The following is a 9271-nucleotide window of genomic DNA, read 5'->3' on the forward strand; positions in this document are numbered from 1 at the left end:
CAGCTTAAGAGACCTCTTCTCCCCTTTCCCTTCCCTCTCTCTTTTCCCCTTCCCCTCCCCCCACCCCCTCTCTCTCTCCATCTCTCTCTCTCTCCCCTCCCCTCTCTCCTCCCCTTCCATCCCCCCCCCCCCTTCTCTCTCTCTCTCTCTCTCTCTCTCTCTCTCTCTCTCTCTCTCTCTCTCTCTCTACCTTCCTTTTGTGAGAGCTACCCTACCCTCCCTTCCCTCTCCTCTCCCTCTCCCCTTCCCCTCCCTCCCCCCCCCTCTCTCTGTCTCTCTCTCACTCTCTCTTCCCTTCTTTCCTTTCTCATGGCAATGCAAGGGGCTGCGTTTTTTTGCGTGTGTGTGCTGCCATGGCAGTGAGAGAGAGCTACCCTACTGTCCCTTCCCTCTCCCTCTCCCCTCCCCTCCCCTTCCCTCTCTACCTCCCCCCCCCTTTCTCTCTCTCCCCCCCTCCTCTTGTCGCTCTTCCCTTACCTTCTTTCCTTCCCTGAGGCTTCACCCTCTCTTTTCCTCTGTTTCCCCCTCCATTCTATGTCTCCTCCCCTTCCCGTCCCTTTTCCTTCTCTCTCTGATCAAGATGCATCATTAGAAGATGTGTGCTGAATTCATTCAGTGCAAACACATCTTAAAAACCATTGTGACTATTGCAAGGTGTTTATAAAGTTCTTTGGGATTATACCGATGTTGCTTTCTGAAACTTTGAAAGGTCTTTATTGGCACCATTATTAAGTCTTTGCGATTTTAGAGTTTCAAAACACTAAAAGATGTTTATTAACACCGTTATTAAGTCTTGGAGATTTTAGAAGACTCTAATGGTAAATTAATCTCATGCATGGACCTTAACTATATAAATATAAATATAAATAAATAAATAAAATACATATATATATATTATTTTCATGATTTTTTGTATATTTAAATTAGTAATAAGTTAAGAAAAAGTTAGTCCTTAAAAGAGGATTGAATTTATTTAAAATAAATGTTTATACTAGGATTTTTGCAACATAGAGTAAGGTATGAATTATGTTTCCTAATTTTTGCATTATTAGTTCAAAATAATAGTGTAAGTAAATATTTTTTTTAATTGAGAAAGGATAGTGTCAAAAAGTGAACTTTTGATTTGGGAGGGATAATCAAATCTCACACAAGATGGCCCACCTCCTCTTGAATGCCATTTGGGGCTAATTTGGGGAAGGTGCACATGGGAGGAAGGTTAAGCATGGATTAAGGGGGGGAGGGAGGGGGGTGGATGGTTTGGGTGGTCCCTACTGTAAGGGGAACAACCAACAAGGGCTCTTTCCAAGCCTTCCCACCCTCCACCTCAACATACAATCATCCCACACCTTGGAGCCTTCTCATTGTTGGTACACCTCAAATCCCTCCCTAATGTCCTTGAAATTAGGAAACACTAATTGAAGGCCCTTTTGAGACCCCATTTCTCCCCTAAAATGATTATAGAGAGATATTATGAAATTTATTTTGTGCAAATGACAGTGCCAGAAAGTAAACTTTTGATTCTCGAATGAGATTTTCATAAAGTAAACTTTCCATTTGGGAAGGATTTTTAGGATTAGTCCAAATGTACATATGAGTCTAAAATTAATGAAATAAATGTTTGTTGGTCCCGGTCGTCTCTTGCATTCTTCTTGTTGCATGTTTGCAACACATTTATTGAGGTCGACTATTGAGTGATATCTGACTCAAGTTGCAAATAAGTTTTCAAACATAGAGTGGGCTTTCCATGTTTGAAGGTTGACCCTCATGGCCTACTCATCCTTGCACAAGTATATTCTATTTAAGCTCCAGTCAAATCTTATAGTGCCCATAAATGATGTCAAAGTCATCTAGTTGGTCATGGAAGTCCATCACCACAAATTAAACTCGGTAGGTTACACCAAAGGTCTTGATTTTGATATCCCTTATTACTCCTACCGGTTGAGTTGTAGCTCTTGCTAATTGAGTGTATCCTATAGCACCTTCTGCTTAATGACACATTGGCAACCCCAATCGATCACAATTTTTCACATATGTAGAAGTTCCTTGCTAAAGGCTCTGGCATGGTCCTAGTTATCACATTTAAGGACACCAAAGATACTTGGCCTCTTTCTACATTCAACAAGTTAATGCTAGCCTTAGGGCCTATGATAGTTCTAGGTGGCATTTTCATGGGGCTATTCTTGTAAAGATGATCCACTCCACAGCAGCCAGAGCACCACGGTGCACCCACATTGGAGGCAATTGCCAATGGCATGGTTTGGTAATCCTTGTATAGGCAATCCTTCAAGAAGTGAGGTACTTGGCATCCTTCAAATAAGCGAGGTACTTGTAGCATGACACTTGTTGATTGGTTGTCATCTTATGTGGAATCACTAGCCCTATGGGGACCTTGACATGTGTAACATTGAATCGGGGGTTTTTAGGCCAACGTATCCTGATTTTACTAGCCTTGGGATATGTGGGACATCATGCATCACATAGTGACTTATATAGCTAGATTGAGTGGTAGGACTCTCGTATTGAGTATAGGGGGACCATATTCAAGAGGTAACCATATAGGGACAATGACTCTTTCTTCTCCACTTCACTCACTTGACACCAACCTAGCACTAGTAGAGTAGAGCCCCATCTACCTTGGATCGCACTTTGTTTACCTTTTTTGTTGGGTTCACGGCTTCACAGTATAGGACATGGAGTTGACTCATCCTGTGCCTCACTTTTGGGTGATGATCTGCTTCCCAGGGCTCCCCAAGGAGTACAAGCCCATTCTTCCCTCTATTGGTAGAGCATTTGGTGCAGTACTGGAGTCCCCCCTAGAGTGAGCCGCTACGGTGGTGGCAGAGGAGGGTGTCCCCAAACTCAAGCTGGTGATAGAGGACCCTAAGTCCCTTTTGGAGTGGATCCTCCTTGAGACCCTCAAGGATGGTAAGCTCTGCCAGAGGCTTGAGGTGTCAAGTTTACTAGGTCAATGCCTTCGATGCAAAAAGTAGGGACATTTAACTAGCAATTGTCCTCGAGGTTAGCAATAATCCCTCCCTCAGTAGGATCACTAGCTGGCACTACGAGTGGATAGGTCCAGCTTCCCTCATGAGCATCAGTAGCAACAGTAGTCTCATAACCCCTCATAGGTTAGACAAAGTCAATAGCAAGAGACCTAGGAGACTAAGAACCAGTAGCCCATCAGGCTGCAGCAATAGTAGTAGGAGTCCCAAACCCCTTGGGTGACACCCTCAAAGGGAGAGTGGACAAAGGTGGTTAAGAAGTAGCCCAACAAGTGGGTCTAAAAGCACCATATATAGTGCACTCAACGTATGGAGAGAGCGAGAGGCATCCACAGAGGAACAATTGAGGACCCCCCCCCCCTCCAAGCAATCCATCCCCCTTGGGGGCTAGGGCCAAGGCTCCTCCAATGGATCCTGCTAGAGTGAAGGTCTAGTGCTCGCAGTTGCATGCATGCCAGTATCAAACTCCCAATATTTTGATGATCGATGCCTCAATAGAGCACCTGGCCATGGTAGCAAAGGAGGAGGTCTAGAGTTCTAGTGCACCAAAATAGCAAGGATAGCCTTGCCTCCACACCCTCCCCTCCCTCCCCTCCTAGATCTCTCCCCCCTTCCCCCACCTCCCCCCCCCCCCCCCCCTTTGAGCTTCCCTTGCCCCCCCTCTACCTCTTGTCCCTCTTGCTATGGTCACTATCACCACCCGCCCTCCTCCCCTCACCTCTCCTTCCTTTGAAGCAAGACTTGTCCCCCCCAGCTAGCCTAGGATCCCCTACCTTCTGATAAGTACAAGGGCGCATCCTCCTTGAGCCTCCTCATCATCAGAGCAGATAGTCTCCCCCCTTCTCAGCTCTCGGCTTCTAGGCATGCTCTAGCAGGTGGGACTCATCCTCCTAGTCATCCTCAGTTCCTCAACTTCAATCTAGGCATCCTTTGCCAAGATATTTTTGGAGACTAGGGCCATGGAACTACCTCGAGATACCAAATTCCTATCCCTTGCCACTAGAGGTTATTCTAATGATCCTACAGCCCTCATGCATCCAGTTTGGGGCTTTGAATTCGCGGTTACAGGGGGCTAAGAAGTGGAACCTAGAGCTCTTTGATGCCATGCTGAGTGACCACTTGTCTTGCATGATGGACGAGTGGATGGGTCTATAGGGCTTGGACTTATGGCTTGACCATGATGCTCCATGGAGTACATTTCCAGTTACATTTTACTAGGAAACTATTGATTTGCAACCTGGCAATAGGAGTGATCTGCCTCCCACCCAAGGTAAAACTTGATCTTGCATACTACTGGTCGATCCAAAAGTGTGCTGTGATGTTTGGGGTAGATGTCTCATTCATGTTGCAGTGGGCACAAAAGATAGGTATTGAGCCAGTAGACACTTTGGTACTTGGAAGATAGACATGGACTATCCACCCTCCAAACTTCCCTCAAAGTCACATAAGGCATCTTTCCTAGAACAATTTCCCATAGAGAATTACACATTCAAGGAGAAAAAAGAGATCTAATCCATGCACTGGCACTCAAGTTAGGTAACAAATTTTATGTACTACTATTGCCACATACGGGAAGTGATCAGAACAACTCATGTCTTCATATTAGATGACAAGGTGCATGACACATTTTTCATCCAACATTGCTTTATGTCACATTGTGATTGGCTACAAAAATAGGGTGTTAATCCCAAAAGATACTCGGTTTGGCCAGCCATAGTTTAAGGCTACCAGCCTTTCTATTTTCTTGCAATATATGCTAGATTGATAGGGATTAAGATGACCTAGCTCTTCTTTGAATTAGGGCATGGCAAGGAAAGCACGATCATGTCAACATATCCTCCAAAAGAAAGGAAATATGTCCATATGTTTTGGGAGATTAAATGTCCAGATGTGAGAGATTAAAGTGTGTCACAGATGTGGCTAGTGTTCTACGAGACTTCTTCTCAAAGAGAGATCCTTCAAAAGAAAGAAAATGTGTCCATGTGTTTTGGGAGATGTGAACAAGGAGGTGAAGTAGAACCTACTCTTTGAGACCCTTCTCCGATAATATATACCATGTTGGGGTTTGGACATGGGAATGGAAAGATACATGGAAGATTCCTTTCTTATAGGAGAATATTCATGTTCATGGTATATATCATTGGAAACTTCTCAAAGAGTAGGTTCTAAATATTCTAAGTTCGACAATTTTTGAACTCATTTGCAAAAAAAAATCTCCTTTTTTAGAGAATATTCTTAAGTGGATTTTTGTTAGGGTCCCAATGTGAGTCCCAAATATCCCTAATGCAAGGGCCATATTGATAGGACATTGAGAAAACATTTATCTCTAGAAAAGAGCATAGTTTTAATCCCTAAGGGGTCACCATGTAAAAACCCTATGTAGCACGTGCCACCACCAAAGGGGTATTTAAAGGTATTTATATAACCCTAATATCCTTGAATTGGTATACTTTTTATAACTCAATAAGAAAATCAAACCCCTTTTGTTGATTACACTTCTTAGTGATGCCCCCGCGTTTTAATCTTCATCCTAGCAACTTACAGAGAGATACAAACTATTTTCTTTCATAAAGATAAATAATTTTGTTTTGTTAATATGTCCCATCTAAGGGAAATGGACATATTACAAACCATTTATCAGTATAAAAGAGCACTTTTTATCTTGCAAAAGTTAAAAAATGGTGAAAAGAATTTTCTAACAGAAAAGAAGACACCATGCACTCACTCATACTTTGATAGATGATCATATTTACTCTGTATTCAAGATCAGAGTTTGGTCCACTATGTATGCACACATACACGCACACACACACACACACTCCAGCACCTTCAAAAAACATATTGATTTACAGGCTACTTGTACTTTATAGAAACTTTTCTTTCCTTTTTTCCTCTATATTGACCCTCAAGTAGCTCTATTGCAAGACTGTGGTTTCCTTTTTAGGCTTCTCTATGTTTTCTTTACATTTTTGCTTCCCCATATCAGCTTCCATTTTCCTTTGATGGTTAGGGGTCTCCATTTTGATTAGGCCTGCAATTTTTTTTAGTCTCTCAAGAAGTGATGATTGCATCTAATGTCTTATGTTCTCATAATTTGAGTGAGTTTTCATAGGTGTACTCTTGATAGTTTGTGTGTTGTAGCCATAGAAAAATCCATGGCACTAGTCATTCTCCAAAGAAGTGCTTCCTTGCATGCATAGCTTGATGCTCCAACTTTGGAGAAACCAATTAAACACCTTGTATATGCCATCTTCTACTATCATAGTGTTCCCATGCCCAAATGCCAACTTTAGGTACCAAAATTTATAGAGCTCTTTGAAGAACACAAATTTACTGTGAACCTACAAACTAGTGTGCTAACAATATTCCTACGATAAAATGCTTACTAATTGAGATTTTTGTGCTCTAAACACAAGGTCGAGTATCTAATCAATGTTGATTGATCTATATGTGCTCCATATGTAGACATGAAAATAGTTGATGCACCAATCTCAAAGTTGGTATCTTTTTTGCAATGCACTTAATGCCTATTATTAGTGGGGTGTTTCACCAAGTCCTTGCTATAAGGAGGTGGTCGTTCACCAAATTGGCTCTCTATGAACTTCACAAGGAGTCCATTATGGTCAATCTCTCCTTTTCATCTTGAAGTTCTCTAGCACTTGTGTTAGGTGAGTTTCAGGGTGCCAACCAAGTATGATAACCTCCCAAGAGGGGTGCATGTATTGCTGGATTCTGCATATGCGTGCAGCTAAGTGATCATACCTTTTCATTTTACTCATTCTCTTTGGAACTTCCTAGCTTTTTGGAATTTCCATGTATGGCATCTAATCATATGGGTTAGATAAGACAATTCCAGTAGTTACAAATTGTCTGATCTTGTATAAAAAAGTATCTAACTTAAGAAATGAACAAGTGCCTAAGCAAAAAAAGAGAGCATATGATAACAGCACCTAGCATATGGCAATTAGATATTGAGACCATATGACATTAGTACCTAAATAGTACTACCTAAAACTAGATAGTACTAAATAGCATATGACAACGGCACATAGCACATGACATTGGTTACTAGCAACTACAAGCTTTAACGAGAATGTGATAGTGGTAACCAACATTTTTCCAAATCTTCAGCACATGAAAACATACATCCCACATCTTCATCACATGAAAAGATACAATGTATGGGACATCGCCCACTCCTACAGCAATAGTAGCATCCATTTAATCAATTGTGGCCTCATGATGAATTTGCTGATCAAGTAGAGAAATTCTTGTTGGTAGTCCACAATTAGCAAATGAATGGGCTAGATGAAAGGTAGTGCCAAAATCTCAAGGGCTTCCTTTTTGTGGTCTAGTAGCTTATTTCTACCACTGAGGACATTCGACTCATGTAGTAGATAATAAAATCCAAGTTTTTATCTAGCTGAGCTAGAATGAAATGACGTGCCATCTTAGTTACATCCACATATACATGAAATATTGGTTCCAGCTTATCCTTTTGCATATGGGTTCCAGTCTAGCATTTTGCATATGAAATATTGGGTTCTAGTCTAGCCTTTTGCAAATGGGTGCCTTTACAAGCATCTCCTACAAGACCTAAAACACTTTGGTTCATTCTTCATCTATTCAAACTTCATACATCTGTCATGTGAGCTAAGGAGGATTTTGGTAAGGGGGGGGGGGGGGATGTGGAAGGGGGAGAATTATAAAGGTAGATAAGAAAAGACATTATATGTAGGGAGAATGATAAATTAAATAGGGTGAGATAATAGGGGGAGAGGATAGAGAGGCATGAAAGGCTACCAGCAGGAAAGGGGGGGGAATGAAGGAATAAACGTTTTTCTATAAAGGAAAATTAAATGCAAAAGAAGAGTTATGGAAATAAAGGGAGAGGGGAAAAGATAAATAACAATTGAGTTACAAATAATCATAAAGAAAAGTAACTAAAAAATTAAAAGGGGGGTTGAAGTCATAATATTAAACCATTGGTAAAAGGTCATATTTGGAAAGATTAGCTGAGAGGGGGAAAGGTTAGGGGGGAGAATTAGCATAAATGGAAAAAGGGTTGGGGGAGGGGGGGGGAGAATTAAACATAAGTGACCTGTGTAATTTATGGAAGCAAACTCGCTGAAAGTTGAGATAGAGGGAAATGGTCGAAAGTTGAGGTAGGTCCAAAGTAGATAGATGCGATTAAGTTTTTTAAATCATGCAGTGGGACCCTGGGGTGGTGGAAATATAAGAATTGTGGGGTGGTGGAAATATAAGAATTGTGATGATTTGAGGGGTTGCACTAGCAACAAGACATCTAGGGCCAGGGTGAGCAACTGAGTGCTATGCAATGCAGTAGCTATGGAGTCGAGTGCTATGCAAAGTAGCAGTGAGACAGCTAAGGTGTGGAGAAGCCACGGGGAGTAGTCAGTTGTAGAGAGTGTTGTGTGAAGCTATAGCTATGGATAAAGCTATGTATCACTGCAGACGAATAGAGATCAAGGTGAGTTGAGGCAAAGATAAGGGGAATATAAAGTAGCAAGGCTCTAAGGGATTTTTAATCATAGGTGGAAGTTGTAGTCAGGCAAATTATGGTGGTCGAGAGTCAAGGCGATTAGTAGTCACACAAAGTGGAAATGAATTGTCGGGGGGTGGGGGAGAGAGAGTTTAGTGAGGGACTTGATTATGGAGTAGTTTGGGGTTGGTTAGGGAGTAGAGGTAAGTAGAGGTGTGGTTAGGGAGAGAGGTAGAAGTGTAGTTAAGTACACACACACACACACACACACACACACACACACACATACATATATATGAGAGAGAGAGAGGGGAGGGGGTAGAAATGTAGAGAAGAATAAATTAGGAAATTTTAGGACAAAATTAGGATAAATTAAGAAGACATTAGGAATCATTTGAAGAAATGGAAAATTTTTGAAAAAAATAGTGAGAAATAGGAAATAATTAGGGGAAATTAGAACTTACATGAAAATTAAAAGAAATTAGGAAAGAGAAGGGGAACAAGAAAATTTTAAAATTTTAGGAAAAAAATAGAAAGAAATGAGGGAGACATAAGGACATAAGGGACTAGATTACGGAAAAGAGTTAAGTTTGGAAAGAGAGAGGGGTTGAGGGAAATTAGGAGAAAGAGAGGGGAAGGGTTAGAGAATGTGGGTGGAGTTTTATTTGAAGAGAAAGAGAGGGGAGAGGCTTCTTTTTTTTTAAAAAATTTCCAAATTGGTAAAAAAGGAAGGAATGTAAGTTGCATGGATAAAAGGAAAAAAGGG

The sequence above is a fragment of the Dipteris shenzhenensis genome, chromosome 11, assembly GCF_047967505.1.
Source record: "Dipteris shenzhenensis isolate YYH24624 ecotype China chromosome 11, Dip_SZ_1.0, whole genome shotgun sequence".
NCBI lineage: Eukaryota > Viridiplantae > Streptophyta > Polypodiopsida > Gleicheniales > Dipteridaceae > Dipteris > Dipteris shenzhenensis.